The following is a 20805-nucleotide window of genomic DNA, read 5'->3' as shown; positions in this document are numbered from 1 at the left end:
TTAAGAACTCCCACTTAGATAGACATCCCTCTAATCTTCTAAGTGATTACGTGATCCATATCAACTACACCATGTTCGATCGTCACGTGAGATGGAGTAGTTTCAACGGTGAACATCAATATGTTGATCATATCTACTATATGATTCACGCTCGACCTTTCGGTCTCCGTGTTCCGAGGCCATATATGTTATATGCTAGGCTCGTCAAGTTTAACCTGAGTATTCCGCGTGTGCAACTGTTTTGCACCCGTTGTATTTGAACGTAGAGCCTATCACACCCGATCATCACGTGGTGTCTCAGCACGAAGAACTTTCGCAACGGTGCATACTCAGGGAGAACACTTCTTGATAATTTAGTGAGAGATCATCTTAAAATGCTACCGTCAATCAAAGCAAGATAAGATGCATAAAGGATAAACATCGCATGCAATCAATATAAGTGATATGATATGGCCATCATCATCTTGTGCTTGTGATCTCCATCTTCGAAGCACCATCGTGATCACCATCGTCACCGGCGCGACACCTTGATCTCCATCGTAGCATCATTGTCGTTACGCCATCTATTGCTTCTACGACTATCGCTACCATTTAGTGATAAAGTAAAGCAATTACAGGGCGTTTGCATTTCATACAATAAAGCGACAACCATATGGCTCCTGCCAGTTGCCGATAACTTCGGTTACAAAACATGATCATCTCATACAATAAAATATAGCATCACGTCTTGACCATATCACATCACAACATGCCCTGCAAAAACAAGTTAGACGTCCTCTACTTTGTTGTTGTTGCAAAAACAAGTTAGACGTCCTCACGTCTTGGCTGCTACGTGCTTTAGCAAGAACCGTTCTTACCTACGCATCAAAACCACAACGATAGTTCGTCAAGTTAATGCTGTTTTAACCTTCGCAAGGACCGGGCGTAGCCACACTCGATTCAGCTAAAGTGAGAGAGACAGACACCCGCCAGTCACCTTTAAGCACGAGTGCTCGTAACGGTGAAACCAGTCTCGCGTAAGCGTACGCGTAATGTCGGTCCGGGCCGCTTCATCTCACAATACCGCTGAGCCATAGTATGACATGCTGGTAAGCAGTATGACTTGTATCGCCCACAACTCACTTGTGTTCTACTCGTGCATATGACATCTACGCATAAAACTAGGCTCGGATGCCACTGTTGGGGAACGTAGTAATTTCAAAAAATTTCCTATGTACAACGCGGTTGATGTAGTCGTACGTCTTCACGATCCGACCGATCCAAGTACCGAACGTACGGCACCTCCGAGTTCAGCACACGTTCAGCTCGATGACGATCCCCGGACTTCGATCCAGCAAAGTGTCGGGGATGAGTTCCGTCAGCACGACGGCGTGGTGACGATGATGATGTTCTACCGGCGCAGGGCTTCGCCTAAACTCCGCGACGATATGACCGAGGTGGAATATGGTGGAGGGGGGCACCGCACACGGCTAAGGAACGATCACGTAGATCAACTTGTGTGTTCTAGGGTGCCCCCTGCCCCCGTATATAAAGGAGGGAGGGGGAGGTGCGTCTGGCCCCCAAGGGGTGCGCCTGGAGGAGTCCTACTCCCACCGGGAGTAGGACTCCCCCCTCTTGCTTTGGTGGAGAAGGAAAGGGGGGAGGGGAAAGAGGAAAGGGGGGCGCCGCCCCCACCCCTCCTTGTCCTATTCGGACTAGGGGGGGAGGGGGCGCGCGGCCTGCCCTGGTCGGCCCTCCCCTTCTCCCTCATGGCCCATGTAGGCCCAATAACCCCCCCCCCCCCGGGGGGGGGGGGGTTCCGGTAACCCCCCGGTACTCCGGAAAAATCCTGGTCTCTCCCGGAACGTTTCTGATATCCAAATTTAGGCTTCCAATATATCAATCTTTATGTCTCGACCATTTCGAGACTCCTCGTCATGTCCTGGATCACATCCGGGACTCTGAACAACCTTCGGTACATCAAAATATATAAACTCATAATAAAACTGTCATCGTAACGTTAAGCATGCGGACCCTACAGGTTCGAGAACTATGTAGACATGACCTAGAACTATTCTCGGTCAATAACCAATAGCGGAACCTGGATGGTCATATTGGCTCCTACATATTCTACGAAGATCTTTATCGGTCAAACCGCATAACAACATACGTTGTTCCCTTTGTCATCGGCATGTTACTTGCCCGAGATTCGATCGTCGGTATCTAATACCTAGTTCAATCTCGTTACCGGCAAGTCTCTTTACTCGTTACGTAATGCATCATTCTGTATCTAACTCATTAGCTACATTGCTTGCAAGGCTTATAGTGATGTGCATTACCGAGAGGGCCCAGAGATACCTCTCCGACAATCGGAGTGACAAAACCTAATCTCGAAATACACCAACCCAACATGTACCTTTGGAGACACCTGTAGTACTCCTTTATAATCACCTAGTTACATTGTGACATTTGGTAGCACCCAAAGTGTTCCTCCGGTAAACGGGAGTTGCATAATCTCATAGTTACAGGAACATGTATAAGTCATGAAGAAAGCAATAGCAATATACTAAACGATCAAGTGCTAGGCTAACGGAATGGGTCATGTCAATCACATCATTCTTCTAATGATGTGATCCCATTAATCAAATGACAACACATGTCTATGGTTAGGAAACATAACCATCTTTGATTAATGAGCTAGTCAAGTAGAGGCATACTAGTGACTATATGTTTGTCTATGTATTCACACATGTATCATGTTTTCGGTTAATACAATTCTAGCATGAATAATAAACATTTATCATGATATGAGGAAATAAATAATAACTTTATTATTGCCTCTAGGGCATATTTCCTTCACCCTTAACACCGTCACATCTGAAGCATATCATCTTCGCTGACAAAGGCAAAAGTCAGGTTTTGGGTCTAGGTATGGTTGCGATCTCAAAGGATCGACACATGGACAAAGTCATGCTTGTCGAGTCCTTAGGATACAACCTCATGTCTGTCTCAATGCTTTGTGATCTCGATATGGTTGTTGTCTTTGGAAGATATCATTGTGTTGTGCTCATTGAAGCAGACCATTCCAAAGTCTTCGAAGGCTTTAGGAGAGGAGATCTGTATATTGTTGATTTCTCTACAGGACCACAACCAGCCGTGTGCTTACTAGCAAAAGCTTCAGAAGGCTGGCTATGGCATCGATGACTTGGTCACGCAGGCTTGAGGAATTTGCACACGCTTGCGAAGAAGAAGCATGTCATTGGCATTGAGAATGTCAAATTCCTCAAGGATCACTTGTGTGGTGCCTGTGAAGCTGGAAAAATGACCAAGGCCAAGCATCCAGCGAAGACTATCATGACCACTACTCGTCCATTCGAATTGCTTCACATGGATCTCTTTGGTCCTAATCATTAATCTGCTATGACGAATGATGCATCTCTACATGGTTTTGTTATTGTTGATGATTATTCTCGTTACACATGGGTACACACTGTCACTTACAAACATGAAGTGCAGGAAGTCTTCAAACGATTTTCCTCGAGGGCTTCAACCAACTTTGGTGTGAAGATCAAACACATAAGAAGTGACAATGGGACTGAGTTCAAGAATTCCAGTCTTGATGGCTATCTTGATGAACTTGGTATTACTCATGAGTTATCTGCTCCTTATACTCCTCAGCAGAATGGCGTCGTGGAGCGCAAGAACAAAACTCTTGTTGAGATGGCTCGCACTATGCTTGATGAATACAAAATGCCTCGTCGTTTTTGGATTGATGCAATTGATACCACGTGCCACATCATCAACAAAGTATATCTTCACAAATTCTTCAAGAAGACTGCCTATGAACTCCTCACTGACAAGAAACCCAATGTGAGTTATTTCAAAGTCTTCGGTGCTAAATGTTGGATTAGGGATCCTCATCACAATGCTAAATTTGCACCGAAAGCACATGAAGGTTTTATGCTTGGTTACGGAAAGGACTCGCACACCTACAGAGTCTTTAACAACGTTCTTCACAACGTTGTTGAAACTGTAGATGTGCGGTTCGATGAAACTAATGGCTCGCAAAGAGAGCACCTACCTTATGTGATAGATGAACCAACACCTAAGGATTCTATCAAGTTCAAGGCTACTGAGGATGTCATTCCTACCCAAAAATCTACTGAAGAATTCATTCCAGAATGCGAAGATCGTCGAGATAATGCACCTGAGGAAAATGCTGAAGAAAATGGTGCTGAAGAAAATGCTGATCAAGTTCCTCGACGACAACCAGCTCATCCTCGCGTTGTAAAAGAAGTGCAAGTTGAAAAGATCATCGATGACATTGAAGCACCAGGTCCTCTCACCCGCTCAAAAGCTTCACATTTATCTAACTTTTGTGGGCACTATGCTTTTGTCTCTATCACAGAGCCCACTAAGGTAGATGAAGCATTTGTGGAGCCTGAGTGGATTCAGGCCATGCAAGAAGAGTTGCATCAGTTCGAGCTCAACAATGTCTGGGAACTGGTCAAACGTCCAGATCCTCGCAAGCATAATATCACCGGCACAAAATGGATCTACCGCAACAAGCAAGATGAAAATGGCCTTGTGGTGAGGAATAAGGCACGACTTGTAGCTCAAGGCTACACACAGGTTGAAGGAATTGATTTCGATGAAACTTTTGCACCTGTTGCTAGACTTGAGGCTATTCGCATATTACTTGCTTATGCTAACCATCATAATATCACTTTATATCAAATGGATGTGAAAAGTGCATTCCTCAATGGTAAGCTTGAGGAAGAAGTATATGTTGCTCAACCCCCAGGTTTTGAAGATCCAAAGAATCCTGACAAAGTCTTCAGACTCAACAAGGCCCTCTATGGCTTCAAGCAGGCCCCTCAGGCGTGGTATGATACTTTGAAGGAATTCTTTGTGAAGAATGGCTTCACACTCGGTTCACTCGACCCTACTCTCTTTACTAAATCTTATGATGGTGAACTGTTTGTGTGCCAAATATAGGTTGATGATATTATCTTTGGCTGTACTGACCAACGTTATAGTGATGAATTTTCCTATATGATGAGTGAAGAATATCAAATGTCTATGATGGGAGAGTTGAAATTCTTCTTAGGTCTTCAAATTCGTCAACAACACAATGGCATATTCATATCTCACGAGAAATACCTCAAGGATGTTCTGAGGAAATTCGGCATGCAAGATTGCAAAAGGTGTCAAAATTCTTATGCCCACAAATGGTCATCTATGCACTGATGAAAATGGTATTGACTTCGATCACAAGGTATACCGCTCCATGATTGATTCTTTATTGTACTTATGTGCATCTAGGCCAGATATAATGCTTAGTGTTTGCATGTGTGCCCGATTTCAAGCTACACCGAAGGAATCACACCATAAGGCTGTGAAGCATATTCTTCGATATCTAGCTCACACACCAACACTAGGATTATGGTACCCCAAGGGCTCTACTTTTGATCTCATTGGATATTCTGACTCTGACTATGCTGGTGATCGTGTGGACCGCAAGTCAACATCTGGTACTTGTCATTTCCTCGGACGATCTTTGGTCTGTTGGTCCTCGAAGAAACAGAACTGCGTATCACTGTCTACTGCAGAAGCTGAGTACATTGCTGCTGGTTCTTGCTGTGCTCAATTGCTGTGGATGAAGCAAACTCTCAAGGACTACGGCATCAACGTGAAGAACGTGCCTCTCTACTGTGACAATGAGAGTGCCATCAAGATTGCTCACAACCCAGTTCAGCACTCGAAGACAAAGCACATTCAGATTCGTCATCATTTTCTTCGTGATCATGTGTTGAAGGGCGACATTTCTATTGAGCATGTGAAGACTGAAGAACAGCTAGCCGATATCTTCACAAAGCCCTTGGATGAGAAGAGATTTAGCAAGTTGTGGTGTGAGCTAAATATCTTAGAATCTTCGAATGTTCTTTGAAAAGGACACACATCCTAACACTTATGCAAAATTGATGACTTAGATGTGCAACACATGAAGAAATGTTTTTCTTCAATCAATGAATAATAACACTCTAAGTGTGAAGAAATTAATGAAGAATTTGATTTTCAGAACCCTACGACAATTGTACGCGGTGTCTGAAATCATCATTCTTATACGGTGGGTCACGCCACCACAAGAAGTTGAAAATCTTCAATTTGAGTTTTTCCTCAGCATTGAAATTCCTCAGTTGTTCAAATTCTTCAACTTTTCAAAATCTTCACTGTTTCTGTCGTTTTTCTTCATTGGCTATATATATATATATATATATATGACTTTATATCCTCTACAGCATTCACTTATGGCTATTTATTCATGTTGCATTTTCTGCTAAGTGAATGTGATCGGACCCTTCCCCCTCTATGCTATACTCAACCCAGTCTATTCACAAATTCTTCATGTGCGTTCTATTTGAAACTCGTTCAAATTCTTCACTATGTCCTTGTCAGCTGAAGAAATTGCGAACGGAACTTAAAAACGAATCTTATCCAAACTTTCGTTCCGCATCCCACGATGGACTTATCTATTCACCCACGATCTAACACGATCTCCACTTTTCAGTACGTGGGTGACACATGTCAAGCGAATGAGAAGGGTCAGGGGCACGTTCGTCCTAAATCTTCGGGCGAACAGTTTTTCACTACGACTATAAATACCCCTCTCCCCTTCCTCACTTCCTTTACTCCGCTCGACCACACTCTCTCTTGCTCGAGCTTCTCAAACCCTAGAGCCGCCGCTACTCCATCGTCGCCGGTCAGGAAGAGCTTCACTGCCTCGACCTCGTCGCCGTCGTACTTGTGCCGGCCGCGAAAATCTTCACTCCGCCGCCGCCGTAGCTGTCTTCCTCCGCCAAGTTAGGGCGTGGAAGATCTGAACTGACGAGCTTCAAATCTACACTTCTCAGTTCGTCGTGTTCTTCATCAAGGGTAATTAAAAGTTACTTTTACTACCCTCTTTGATTCAAATATTCTCAACAAAATCTTCAAAGGTGGTTTACTCTTCAAATCCTCACACACAAAACACCTCACTAGTCATCTGCTCTTGATTCATTTCTCTAAGCATCATTTTTCTTCAAGATTCCTCAATTGTGTGGATCCTCAATCTATACAACTCTGGAACCTAAGACAAAGAACGCTTAGTGAAATTCTTCAAGACTCATCTGGTCAAATTCCTCAAGCTTGTTCTTTTTGAAAACCTTCTAAGAACGCATATGACCTCTTCAAATTCCTCGCAACTATACTCTATTCACAGATACTCATGTCCTCTGCTGAATCACTAGGTTCTCATCAACTTAACTCATTTGCAGCGTTCCTCGAAGAAAAGTTGCATACTTCTTCAGAGAATTCGATTGTTCAAATCCCTCAACTGAAGAATATGGCAGACGGTAAGAAACCACAGAAAGGAGGAAAGAGGCCTGAGGTCATGACTGCGTTTGAAATACCTGAGGACATCTATGCTGACTATTGCACATCTGATGAGGCTAAGTTCGGAAAGGAGAACAAAAATCAGCACAAGGTGCGCATACAGAGGATTGAAAGGAGATGGGCAAGAGAATGGAGGGAGTACAGATATGTAACTCCAAAGTATATGAAGAAATTTGCACTAAATCCTCCATGCCCAAGAGCTCCATTGGCACCTGGCCAAAAGGCTGACCCCACCAGCATCAAGCGTGGTGAGGATTTCCCTGAAGAATGGGCCAAACGCCAAGCCAAGTTGGCTAGACAAGCCAAAGAAGCAGTGAGGAAATTCAATGAAGACTCTGCTACTGCTGCTGCCACTGAGGCCTCTGTCAGTCCTAGAAAATCAATGGCAAATAAGCCCGCTCACAAGCCAAGTGCTTCACCAACTGTGCCCTCACGGCCAAGTTCCTCAGCAATGCCCTCACGGCCAGAATCTTCAAAGCCCTCATAGCCAGATTCTTCAAAGCCCGAACGGCCAGTTCCTCATGCTGCTCCTGCTCCTCCAAAGTCCTCAGCTCCTCCCCCAAAGTCCTCAGTTGCTCCGGCAAAGTCCTCAACACCTGTACATCTGGCCACGTGCCAAAGGACTGCATGCATCTCTATTGCCTCTGGTGTCTCAGCAAGTTCCTCAGCTGCACCAAACTCTTCATCAGGCCCCACTCTGCTGAAGACAAAGGCAACAGCTGGTCGAGGTCCTCGGCCAAATCTGAAGAAGAAACAGGTTGCCTTCCAAATGCCATCTGACGATGAAGCTGATGATGATGAACTTGCAGAAATCATCAGAGACAGGCAAGAAAGGGCCGCTAGAGCCGAAGGCACAAATGTGCCACTGCTTTTGGATCCAAAGGCGATCCTCGACTACATTGATCTCTGGCACAAGGACCCAAACACTCCTATGCCTGATTTTCATTTGACTACTAGCCAAAGTCACATGCTGACCCATTTCATCACTGAAGAGATATGGAAATTTGAGAAGGCTAGGCAAATCAAGAAGGCTCAGTTCAGGAAAGAGAAGTTCCTGAGGAAAAACGTTGTCAGCATGACAACTGATGAACTCCTCAAGATCCAGTCAGGTTCGTTAAACTGACAACGTTGATTAGCTAATTAGCAAGGAGCCAAAGTTATGTTGATTAGCAAGGAGCCAAAGTCAGGTTCGTTAAACTGACTGAGAAGTTCACCAATGTTGCAGCCCCATCGCAACAAGAAATTCCTCAAGTTGAAGCTTCTACTCAACAAACTGAAGAACATGCCAGCACCGCTGATGACTTTCAGGCTGCTGATGAAAATGCTAGTTCCAGGGCTGATGACTCCATTCCAGCCGCTGAAGACATTGCCAGGGCATCCACTAGTGGTGCGCCTGAAGAAAATGAAGAAGTCAGGGCAATTGCATCAGTTGCGCCTGAGGAAATTCAAACAGATTCCTCAGCTCCTCCTGCATCTACACCAACTCCTACCCTTCCATCTGCATCAGATGTGAGGAAGACCAAGGCTGCAGAGAGAGCTACAGTGAAGAAAAGGAAAGCATCATCTACTTCAGATTCTTCAGCTCCGAAGAAAATGAAGCCTATGACCAGCTCACTTGAAAATCCAATTGATGTTATTCCGATTTCCACCATGCCATCAAAGGACCTTGTTCCTTTTGGTGAAGAATATGTGATGCCTAGTAGATCTGATGAAGAAAATCATTCTGCTGCTTCGTCAGAGCAGATTGATGAAGAAATTGAAGTGGATGCGATCCCTTCAACGCCTGTTGCTTCCTCGCCAATGCCTCAGTTCACAGCTAAAGAGGCTGGCGTTGAAGAAATTGAAGATGAAGACGTGTATATTGGATGCACTACGCCTGTGATGAATGATGACTTTTGGGAAAGTCAGCATCCCAATTCTCCACTCTTCACCCCAATACAACAAATACCTCAGTCCCCTGCACCAACCGTTCAAATGGGCTCTGAAGAAACTCATCCCACCTCGTCTGTGCATGAAGAAATTCCAGCCACTATTGAAGAAACTGTTGCTGTTGATCCTTTGAACACGCAGACTGCCACTAAAGAGGAACCGAAAAGTCCTCAGCCTGAAGAACCGGAGAGTGCGATTCCTGAGGTTGTGATGCAACTCACTGACACTCCTCTGCCCAATACAAAGGATCCATTCTCAACGAAGCAAAAGTTCAAGGCTGAAGATTTCTTCAATGAGCATGTGTTCTTCACAGACTACAATCCCTATGATTCTGCTCACATAAGGAAGAGGCGTTTTTGGACTGCTAGTCAAGCCAATTTCTATTCCTCAGTGCTATTTAACAAAGACAAAGTCTTTGATCATGCACACATTCCTCACGTGGACATGGAATCTATGCCGTGCTTCGAGCCAGTCCTCAGTGTTCTTCACGATGCTGGATTGCTGCATTTCTCCACTAGCATGAGTGATTGGAATGAAGAACCCATTCTTCAATTCTATGCAACGCTGCACATCACAGGAAATTCTGAAGATGTGAACTCATGGGTGCTGGACTGGATGTCAGAAAATACTCACTACAAGGCACCAGCAACTGAATTGCTTCGTGCCCTCCCACTCAGTCCTCCCCTTGAAGGTGCTCATTGCATCTACAATGAACCTGAGCTTACAAATCATTACATGCAAGTGCTGATGAATCCCTTGAAGCCAGGGCAAGCCCCTAGAACCACATTCCTCGTCAAGGAATTACTGTATGTGCCACGGACTGTCTATCGCATTCTGACGAAGACAATGAGTCCTATCAAAGGCCTCGACTCAAATGATGAAGAAGTCATTGGCATCATGAAGAATATGCTTTACTCTGGTGGATATTGCTATGTCACCATTTGAGCTGAAGCCTTATGCACCATGGATTATGAGGTTCATCAGGACAAGGTCTTCACTCAGTTACAAGGCTGATACTCTAAACCACGACAGCTACTTGCCTCCAATTGAAGTCCTCAAATGGACATTTTCCTCAGCTGATGACAAAGGCAAGGCAACTGCTGTGATAGATGAAGGCATTCGTCCATTGGATGGTCAATTTCGCAAGGCTGCATCCTACTCCACCAATGATGACTCTGCCACAAATGACTCTGCCGCCAACACCTTCGCCAAGGAAATCCCTCAAGCCACAGCACCCAGGGTGATGACTGATCGTGAGTTACTCCTCAGTCTTCATCAGAAAGTTGATCACAATCATAAATGGGTCAAGCATCAGTTTGGTTCAATTCTTCACAACATGACCTCAACACACAATGCAGTGAAGAAAAACCAGTACTACCTCCATGAAACCTTCAACCGTACCTGGGCTGTTCTATCTCATGTCTACATCACCGAAGATCTGAAGGGAATGGGTCTCAAGGAAGAATTTGACTGGTCTGCACCTCCACCGAAGAAATTCAAGAAAGTCAAGGTTCCTTCCTTGGTGGCCAGCTCCTATTCTTCATCGTGCGACACTGATGAAAATGAAGACTTGGACGACACTGTGGCAGGCCCTACTACGACAACCGACCGCAACAACGCTGACGCTCCTCCATCAACTTGATATTCTTCAGGGACGTTAGTCCTCAGTTTCGACCCTTTTGGTCATTCGATGACAAAGGGGGAGAAATCTGAGTTAGTCTTCAAGCGGGTCTATTATATGGGCGTTTTTTTGCTAAGTTACAACTCTCGCTCTTCTGAAACTTTTATTGGATCGAGTTGTAATCTTAAACCCGATGGTGCTCTGATAATTTTGATGCACTGTGCTCTGCTACTTTTGATGCGTTATTATGCATGCTTGTTCCTCATTAATATTATTGCACACATGCTGAATTTCTTCAGGCACCATATTTCATCATGAATTTCAAATTCTTCATATTATATGCCAAATGCATGCATGAATTACAAGATATAGGGGGAGATCTCCATGATTCAACTCTTCAAGTGTGCATTGCTTCAAAAGCAAATTCCTCACTATGCACATCTTCAGGGGGGAGTTCTTCTATATCTTGCAATCAAATTCCTCAATATCAGTACTTACACTTCATATGTTTATCCCGTTGAAAACTTAACCTATATTGTCATCAATCACCAAAAAGGGGGAGATTGTAAGTGCATCTAGTGCCCCTTAGTGATTTTGGTGTATTGAAGACTTACAGGTTCAGGGACTAATGTGTTTATGAGTGTACACATGTCTATAAGTCTATGAGGAGTTTGATATTTACAGAGAAAGTCAACCCCTAAAAATGAATATCTTTGACTGAAGGTTTTGGTATTCCTGAAGACTTTCATGAAGACTTTAAAAGTGAAGAAATTGGTGTATCCGTGAAGACTTGATATTCATGCAAGGAATATGAAGCTTGAAGACTTTCGTTTTCATAGTTTTGTTTTTCTCTTTCTTGAGTCATAGGAAACACCGTACTGTTAAAGGGGGTCGAGGAAATACTAAGGAAAAATTTCCATGTGATGCTCAACTCAAAATCCTATACCTACCAATCCCTTCGAGTGAAGCCATTGGAAATCTCAACAGTTCAGTCAATTTCTTCAGTGCCAGAGACGAAGTTCTTCTGGTCGCTGAGGAATTTGTTCTGACTGAGGAGTTAGGAATTTTCCAGTGCGGATTGCCTACACAGTGAGGAACATGATAGCCCCGAGGAATTTGAGAGTCAAAATTCCGACCGTTGCTGTGCTGCGCGCCAGCTGTCCCAAAATATCTTATCCACCTAACGGTCATATCATCGAAGGGCATTTATGTCTTATCATGTCGGGCTGCTCCCTAGGCTATAAATAGCCGCCCCCCTACAACCACTAGCTGGTTGGCTGCTCCGAGAGAAACTGACACTTGTCATTTGAGAGCAACCCATCCTCCGAGGACTTTGAGCGAAAATCATCAAGTGAGGAAAAACCCAAACCTAAACACCAACAAACCCAAAGTGATTGAGCATCACTAAAGAGATTGATCATGCGTGGATCCGACGCTTGTTATCTTTGAAGATTGTGCTTCTTCCAGACGGTTAGGCGTCATGGTCTAGAGCATCCAAGAGGAACTGTGGATCGCCGAGTGACCGAAGTCTGTGAAGGTTTGGAAGTCGCCTGAAGACTTACCACGAGTGATTGCACAAGGTCTGTGTGACCTTAGTTCAAGGAGAATACGTTGAGGACTTGGTGTCCTGAGCTGCGTGCTCAGCGACTGGGTGTCCGGGACTGTGTGTCCTCGAGTTTAAATACTCAGCCGCTCCAACTAGACGTACAACTGAGACAGCAGTTGGAACTTTTCTACCAAATCATTGTCTTCACCAACCTTACTGGTTCTATTTCCTCAACTCTTTCATTTCTTCATTACTGTGTTGAGTGATTGTTCATATCTGTGTTTGAAGACTTTGACTGAAGACTTTCTCAATTCCTCAGTTTAATTTCTTCAGTCTGTTTGTCTTCATCTTGTGTTATCCTGTGTTTATGCTTTCTGTACTCTGTGTTTGTTTTCATTTCATCATGATGACTATGTGTGTATTCTGTCATGCTTACTTCTGAGTACTTATTCTGCTGCAAGTAGTTCTTCGCTAAGGAATTTCCTCACCGGCAAATTCTTCAGTGAAGAATTCATAAAAATCGCCTATTCACCCCCTCTAGTCGATATAACGCACTTTCACACCCTGAAGAATAAATCCGAGCATATTCAAGCAATGCCTTCAACAAGGTAACGACGTAAGAACATCGCCATTGTCAGTGTTAGATATAAACAGTTTGGGTCAAACCTAGACTTTCACGTTGGAGCTCAGGTGCTCGAGTGGCACCACCATCAAAAGTACTTAAGTGTTGTCACCGCCACTTTTCCACCATCCTTGCAGTTATATGTGTTGAGACCGTCACCACTGCACCATCATTCCTCTGCATCAAGTTGTCATCCATAATTTGCATCTTAGCGCCGTAGTCAACCACAAGATCTGCCTCGGCTGGTGGATCGACGCCGGGTCTACGGTGACCGGTGCTCATTGGTGCTGGCCGTCTTCCTTGGCCGCGGGGGCGGTGAGGCGGCGGCGGGTGGCGGCTGTGGTGCAGGCATCTCGGCGGTGCCCGATCCAGATCTGAAGGCCTCCGTCTACTTCAACCAGGGCTACCTCCGATGGTCCTGCTTTGGGCGGCCTTTGTCGCTGGAGTCGTACCTGTTTGGCGGCTGGAGGTGGGAGGTGGCTCCGGAGAAATCCGAGGCCAGCAGTGCTGGCCACGACGGTGGCGACGCCCGAGGGCGCTGTACCCTTCTTGTAGGCACCGTCCAGGTCGCCTCCTTCCCCTCTTCCTTCCCCAGCTCGTATGCCGGGCGAAAGCCCAAATCCTTGCCGGATCGAGTGACAACGGCGCTCCGGGCGTCGTCACCCTCTTGTGGGTGTCGTTCGTGGTGAGCTTGGGGTGTATGTGATGCTTTGGTTGCTTGGCGGAGGTTGGTGGCGTGGTCGGTGTTCGTCTGGTGGCGGTGCATTGGCGCTCTGCCGCTTATGTGCTCAGCCTCGGAGTCCTTCTTCCACGGTGCTTGGTCTTCAGCAGCCCTGCCGTACTCGGCGGAGCGGTGCTTCATCCTACTCATTGATGGCGGCGTATCTCGGCGGCGTGGCGCAATGGAGATTTGGCGTCCGATGTGTGGTGATGGACTCGCGCAGGAGGACGAAGCTGTCTGGTGTCGTGGTGACGTCGATGGTTGAGTGGCCATACAAGGTAGAAGCCTCAATATTTGCTCTGAAGACGGACCTGTGGAAGGCGGCGACGACACACGAGTACGTCGAACCGGTTTGTACCCCAGACCCGGTATGTGGCTCGGTTGGGGCTTCCGGCTTTTGATGCTAGGGTTAGGTGAGTGGTCTGGGTAGTGGCCCAGCTAGCACCCCTTCATCATTTTGATGTTAGGCATAGATGAGTGGTCTGGGTAGTGGCCCAGCTAGCAAGCTTTCATCATTTGGATAGGAGTAGTGGCATATGTTGCCAAGATGACGGATTCAGACATATTGTTGTAATACTTTGTAAGGTCCTCGAGAATAATCAATAAAGTGACCGCATGCATCTCCCAGATGCAGAGGCCGGGGGTCATCCTCCTTTTTAAAAAAAAAGTCAACCACAAGATCTTCAGAGATGAACACTCCTCAGTATCTTTCGGTGACCACAGTCGTCGCAGAGGTGTATGAAGTCACGCTGCAGCATAGCTTCCAGTTACCCCACTCAGCCAACCAGATCTGAATCACCAACACCAAGCCATTGATCATAGCGTTGTCGCCCTATTACCGCCTGTCCGGAAGTCCCGAACATCGGTTCGACGTTCCAGCTCCCAACAGAGAGCACCGTGGTGGTGGAGGCCGCCACAAGTCCACGTTAAAATGAATCTTGGCGCCGCCAAAGGCCAGCAGCCATCGATGACGGTCACGCGCAACGCCCAAGGCCGAAATGCAAGCAGGGGCCGAACGCTCATCTGTGGCGATGACCGAGCAGGCGACGGAACGCATCGCTCTACCAGCCACGAACTCCGTCGATCCAGGGCGTCAAGAGATCCATGTGCGTGCCTGTCTCATGGGGGACTTGCGCGGATGCAGCAGTCAGCGCGGGATCACAGATGTGCCGTGGACCTATGGCTGGAGATATGTCGTCGTCCATACCGGAATTTGGTCTCCCAACCTTTACCGCGATTGGATGAGGACTCACATGGTGGCAGCAGAAGACGCATGGGCCGGAAAAGAAAGGAAAAAAGAAACGAGGAACACCTCGCCGCCGCCGCCCACTGTCGAACGGTCTCCTCCGGCGCTTGCTGTAAAACAGGTGTCCGAGTTTTTTCGTGTGAGTAGGGCTCTAGCCCCGCTGATGTCTGTCTGAACATTTTGGTGCTTGGGCGGGCTGAGAGTTGGTCGAGAAGATAATGGTGTTCTTTTGTGCAAAACGGTTGGATCGGCGAACAAGGTAAATGATCCCGACTAACATTTCGGATTCAACATCACACGTACGTCTTCCATGTGTTTCACTAAAGATGGGCTGGGTCCATCCTTTTTGATGAAGAAAACATCAATGCTTTACCAGTGATTCATGGGATCTGTGTGGAATCTAGCTAAGAGCATGATCCTTCTACAATCCGGCTGGTGTGCTCTGCTCGAGATGGAATTCTTCACCTTCCCTTCCTTCCTTGAGTCGTGCCAGCACGTCTTCTACTCTGGTTGTGCTACTAGTAAATATCCAAAGGCAACTACAACTCGCATGGACGGGGCTCTTCTCGTTTTTGAATGAAATATACTCATCAATAGTATAAGTTGAGGAGTTTTCAAACGAGTTTTAACCTCGAGCCATGGCAATTCAATAGTACATTTTTGTTATCCTGCATTTGGAAGAGACTTTCATTCCATCCTGAATATTATAGACATCTTTTGGTATGGATGCATAGCAGTGCGGGATAAGGACGACCAACCCTCCCCCTCCTGAGTCGCTCCCGCGGACGACCAGGGGAGACGAACCGTAGCGCCGCCGGCTCGGCCCTTCCTCCCCTCCTCCTCTCCTCACCACCACTTGGATGCGCCGTGGGGCAAAGCCCGGCCGACATGGGCGGCGACGGGGCTTCCTCTCCCCCAGCTCGTCCCTGAATGGCATGGGATCCGGGCGTCGAGCGGTGGCGGCGTGCTGCCGCGGGCCGCTGCGGCGTGGTAGTGGTCATTGGCGGCAGGTTCGTGGACGCTTCTTCCAGCGCAATGGGCTGCGTGTTATGGTCGTTTGTGGTGACGGTTTGGTGCGGCGACGCATCTGGGGCCGCCAAATGCAGTTTTCGTTGGCCGCCGGTAGGGCTGCAAGAAAAGCTCGAGGATCATGAGCCGCTCAAGATTGACTCTTATTTTAGCTTGACTCGAAAAGAAATGGGGTGAGTATGAACATTTTGTGTAGCTCGGTCAGGAAATGAGATGATCTTGAGCCAATAATAGCTCGGTCGATTTTACCCAATAGCTCGATATCATAATTTTGATATATATTAAAAGGAAATGGGATAAATTATTACCAAATTATTACCATATATATCGTGCACGAGTTTTTTCCATTTTACCTACCACCAAACATGGAAGCTTAACTAAGGACGGAGAAAATTTAGCCCCGGTATGATATGTGCTCAGTCATGTGTTAAAGTTTGGGACCATATGCACCTTCGTTTTCTTCTCTTCTCGGTTCATCCATGATCTCTTACTGTTAAGTACTAGTCTTCAGTTTGAATTATATAATGATTTTTTATGTTGTGTTGTGGCCTACCTTATTTGAAAATTTGTCTTTGATTATTAAAGAAAAATAATCTTATTTAGCTCGAAACTAGCTCGTGATCGACTAAGGATCGTTACGAGTTGAGCACGAGCCACTTTGTACAACTCGACCTTGGGCTTCGCTCAGTTTGAGCTCGCTCAAATTTTAGTGTAAGTTGAGTTGAGCCAAATTCAACTCGCTCGAACTCAACTCATTTGCAGCCCTAGCTGCGGGTGGCCAGGGCACCGGCGGCGGGACTTCTTCGCGCCTCCGTGGAGATTGGCCACTTTGGGTGATGGTGCGCGTGGCTAGGTGGCCACCGTGTGCCTCGCCTTGACCTGGGGTCCCATCCCCTTGAGTTTGTTGCTGGCCAGATCGGTGGCCCATCGGGGCTCCATGGCCTGATGCCTGCCCAGTTGCGGGGCTAGGTGGTGGCTGCCAAGCCGGATGGGTGGTCGTGGCCAGGGGAGCCATGGTGAAAGAACATGCGGTGCCCCCATATTTGGTTTTGGTAATTAATGACAATCTCTATGGACTAATGGTTGCCTTGAGTTATATTCGAAGGATTTGTCCATAGGCTTTTCTTGGAGTCCATTTGTTGGTTTCAAGGAGAGTTTGTGATGACCAATGTGCTATTTAAGGAATTACCTAAAGATTGGCCATGTGAGAGGCTGATCAAGACTAAGTCAAAGAGTCAATCAAGTTGATCAACACACAAAGCGTAGAAGATGTATCGAGAGGGATCAAGTGATCCCATGGTATGATAAACACTGTCAATTACACTTTGTATACTAACCCATGGTCTTCGTGAGAGTTCTTTGTACGGTTAGGTTGCAGTGTGCATGTTCAAGTGATGCATCAGGAAGAGATCAAGTGCTTGAAGATTGCCGTCCATTGTGGTGACAATGGACTTGTGAAGATGTGCCGAAGAGTGGCTCACCCATAGTGGAGTATGGGGGAGCAATCTACTAGTCTTCACCGAGCCAACACAATCAAGAAAGGTGGTCCAACTTGAGGAAGTCAAGATCGTCTACATCTAGCTCAAGTGGACTTTGTGCAAGGCAAAGGTTTGTCCTTGATAGGTTCTCTATTTTACCGGTCTCATGGTGGTAGTTTGGAGACCGGGTTATAGGATTGACTGCTGTACTATCAAGGGGGGCTCTCAAGTGAGTAGCTTGATCATATCGTTCGTAGAGAGCTCAAACCATTGCATGCTTGCATCATATTTCTTGGTTCTTGTTTGGTTTTATCCTTGTGAGATTTGGAGCTTATGGTCATCTTCTTGACAAGCTCTAGTTCATCGAAAACGGAGTTCACATGCTTCTTCTATTGCGCTTACGATGTTGGAGGTTTAACCGGTCTTATTCAAGGAAGGGTTCTCACCATTTTCTTATGGGCCTTTTATAATTTCCTTCTTATCATTATTTCTATCAACATTGTGTTAGCCCTTGTCACTAGCTTTCCAACAAACTTGGTTTCATTGAATTCGAAGTCCATTTGCAAAAGTTGTGTCAGTTTTGGTGTCCTTAAAAAGGCTGCAGCGGTACTACCGCTCATGAGAGCGGTACTACCGCTGGGAGGGGATGTAATTTTTTACTACCGCTTGGAGCGGTACTACCACGGATACTTCCGCTCCTGACCAAAAAACTTGTCATAAGTCCAGCGGTGGTAGGCAAGGATGTATTTTTTTAGTACCGCTACCCTTAGCGGTAGTACTGCTACCCCTAGCGGTAGTACCATGAGGACGAGCGGTAGTACCGCTCCGGCGGTTCTACCGGCCTTTTGCCTCCTTGCTATTGTTTTTCAAAGGGCTTCCACCAAACTAGAGGTAGTACCGCTCCCATGAGCGGTAGACCCGCTTTGTGCGGGATGTGAGCATAACGGTTGGATTTTCCCCCACCTATAAAAGGGGGTCTTCTTCCCCAATGGACTGTATCCTTTGAGCTCGTGTTCTTCCCCCATTGTTAACCTTCTTCGAGATTGCTATCTCTCAGTCCCTCCATGGATTCTTGCTAGTTTTTGGGGAAAAACATAGAGGAGATCTAGATTCACATTTCCACCAATCACTTTCTCCTCTATGTGAGGGGAACCCCTTGGATCTAGATCTTGGAGTTCTTGGTGTTCTCCTTCTTGTTCTTCCTCTCATTTTCTTCCCTAGAATTAGTTGCTTTGGTGGGATTTGGGAGAGAAGGACTTGGGCACTCCGTGTGCCCTTGCTAATGCATTTGTTGCATCGGTTTGAGTTCTCCTTGGTCATACATGGAAGTTACAAGTTGAGAAGCTTATTACTCTTGGGTTCTTGGTACCCTTGAGCTTGTTCCTCTTGGGTGCTTGGGCACCCTAAACGGTTGGTGGTGTTCGGAGATCAATCATTGTGGTGTAAAGCTCCGGGCAAGCGTCGGGGTCTCTAATTAGGTTGTGGAGATCGCCCCGAGCAATTTGACGGGTTCCGATGACCGCCCCCAAGGGTTGCCAAAGTGTACGGGTTCGGTGACCTCCCCCAAGGGTTGCTATTTGTACGGGTTCGGTGGCTGCCCTCAAGGAATCACGACATCTTCCATTGTGCGAGGTCGTGAGGAGATTGCGGTGGCCCTAGTGGCTTCTTGGGAAGCATTGTGCCTCCACACGGCTCCAAATGGAGATTACCATCCGCAAGGGTGTGAACTTCGCGATACATCATCGTCTCCGCGTGCCTCGGTTATCTCTTACCTGAGTCCTTTACTTATGCACTTTACTTTCGGATAGCCATATTGTTTCTTGTCATATATCTTGCTATCACTTAGTTGTTTATCTTGCTTAGCATAAGTTGTTGGTGGACATAGGTGAGCCTAGTTGTTGTAGGTTTTGTACTTGACAAATAAAATGCTAGGTTTATTCCGCATTTGTTCAAGCCTAAACCGTAATTATTTTAAAGTGCCAATTCACCCCCGCCCTCTAGGCGACATCCTCGATCTTTCACATGGCCGTCATCCATTCCAGGGTGGTGACTCCATCGTCGGTTGATCCTCCTAGGTTTTGCCCCTTGGTTGTTAGATGGGAGGTGCAAACGAGGTTGTGGTATGTCCAATCCATAGAAATTATCCATGTCGACCAGCGGTGTGCACTACAAAAAAAGACACATCCGTGACATTTTGGGCCGAACAATTTTTTTGTCATACTTATGACACTTCTATGACGATAATTGTGACAAAATCCGGTATCATCATAGATGTGGTGGGCTCCTACTTCTATGACAAAAAATCATGACAGAAAATGGGCTTTTCATCCTGGGCGGGCCGGAGACGCAGCTGCATGACATTCTTTGGGCCGTCCATGATGGAAAAAACTGTGGTAGAAGCGAGGGCGAGGAAAATATCGGGGTGTTCCCGGTTACAGTGGGTGGTCCGGGCCGAGGGATGCACAGAGGTTTGCACGTTTCTCTCGTACACGCACGCGCGTGGGTGCGAGGCATTGGGCTCTGAGAGTGCAACTATCCCTAGGTGGTTTTGGTAATTCATAACAACATATAGCTCATTGAGCTAATGCTATTCCAAGACCTATATTTCAGGAAAGCTCAATGAATGGCATGGCATGGATGATGAAAGTGGATCCCTCAAAATACTAAGGACAAAGGATTGGCTCAAGCTCAATAGCTCAAGACTCTTCATTTTATATTTTAGTGATCCAAGATCACATTGAGTCTATAGGAAAAGCCAATACTATCAAGGAGGGATGAGGTCTTGCTTAATGAGCCTCTTGCTTCATGTGCTTAGTGGTATGCTCCAAAACCCTCAGCTACTTTCTCACATCCACAAATGACCTATACCCAAAGCCAAAATCGGTCACACCGATTCTTCCAACCCGGCGCCACCCATTTCAAATGTCATAGCCACTGCCACAAACCCTAGGCAAGTCGGTCCTACCGATAGGGATCTCGGTCTCACCGAGATGGGATTGTAATCTCTCTGTTTCCCTTCGTAACGTTTCGGTCTAACCGAAGTGAGCGATCGGTTCCACCGAGGTTGCAATGTAAACTCTCTATTTCCCATTTGTAACATTTCGGTCTCACCGAAAAGAGCAAATCGGTCCCACCGAGTTTACCTGACCAACTCTCTGGAAAGCTTATTACCAAAATAGGTCTTACCGAGTTTGTGTAAT

This window comes from Triticum aestivum, chromosome 7B, assembly GCF_018294505.1.
Source record: "Triticum aestivum cultivar Chinese Spring chromosome 7B, IWGSC CS RefSeq v2.1, whole genome shotgun sequence".
Classification (NCBI taxonomy): domain Eukaryota; kingdom Viridiplantae; phylum Streptophyta; class Magnoliopsida; order Poales; family Poaceae; genus Triticum; species Triticum aestivum.
This window is presented reverse-complemented; position numbering follows the sequence as displayed.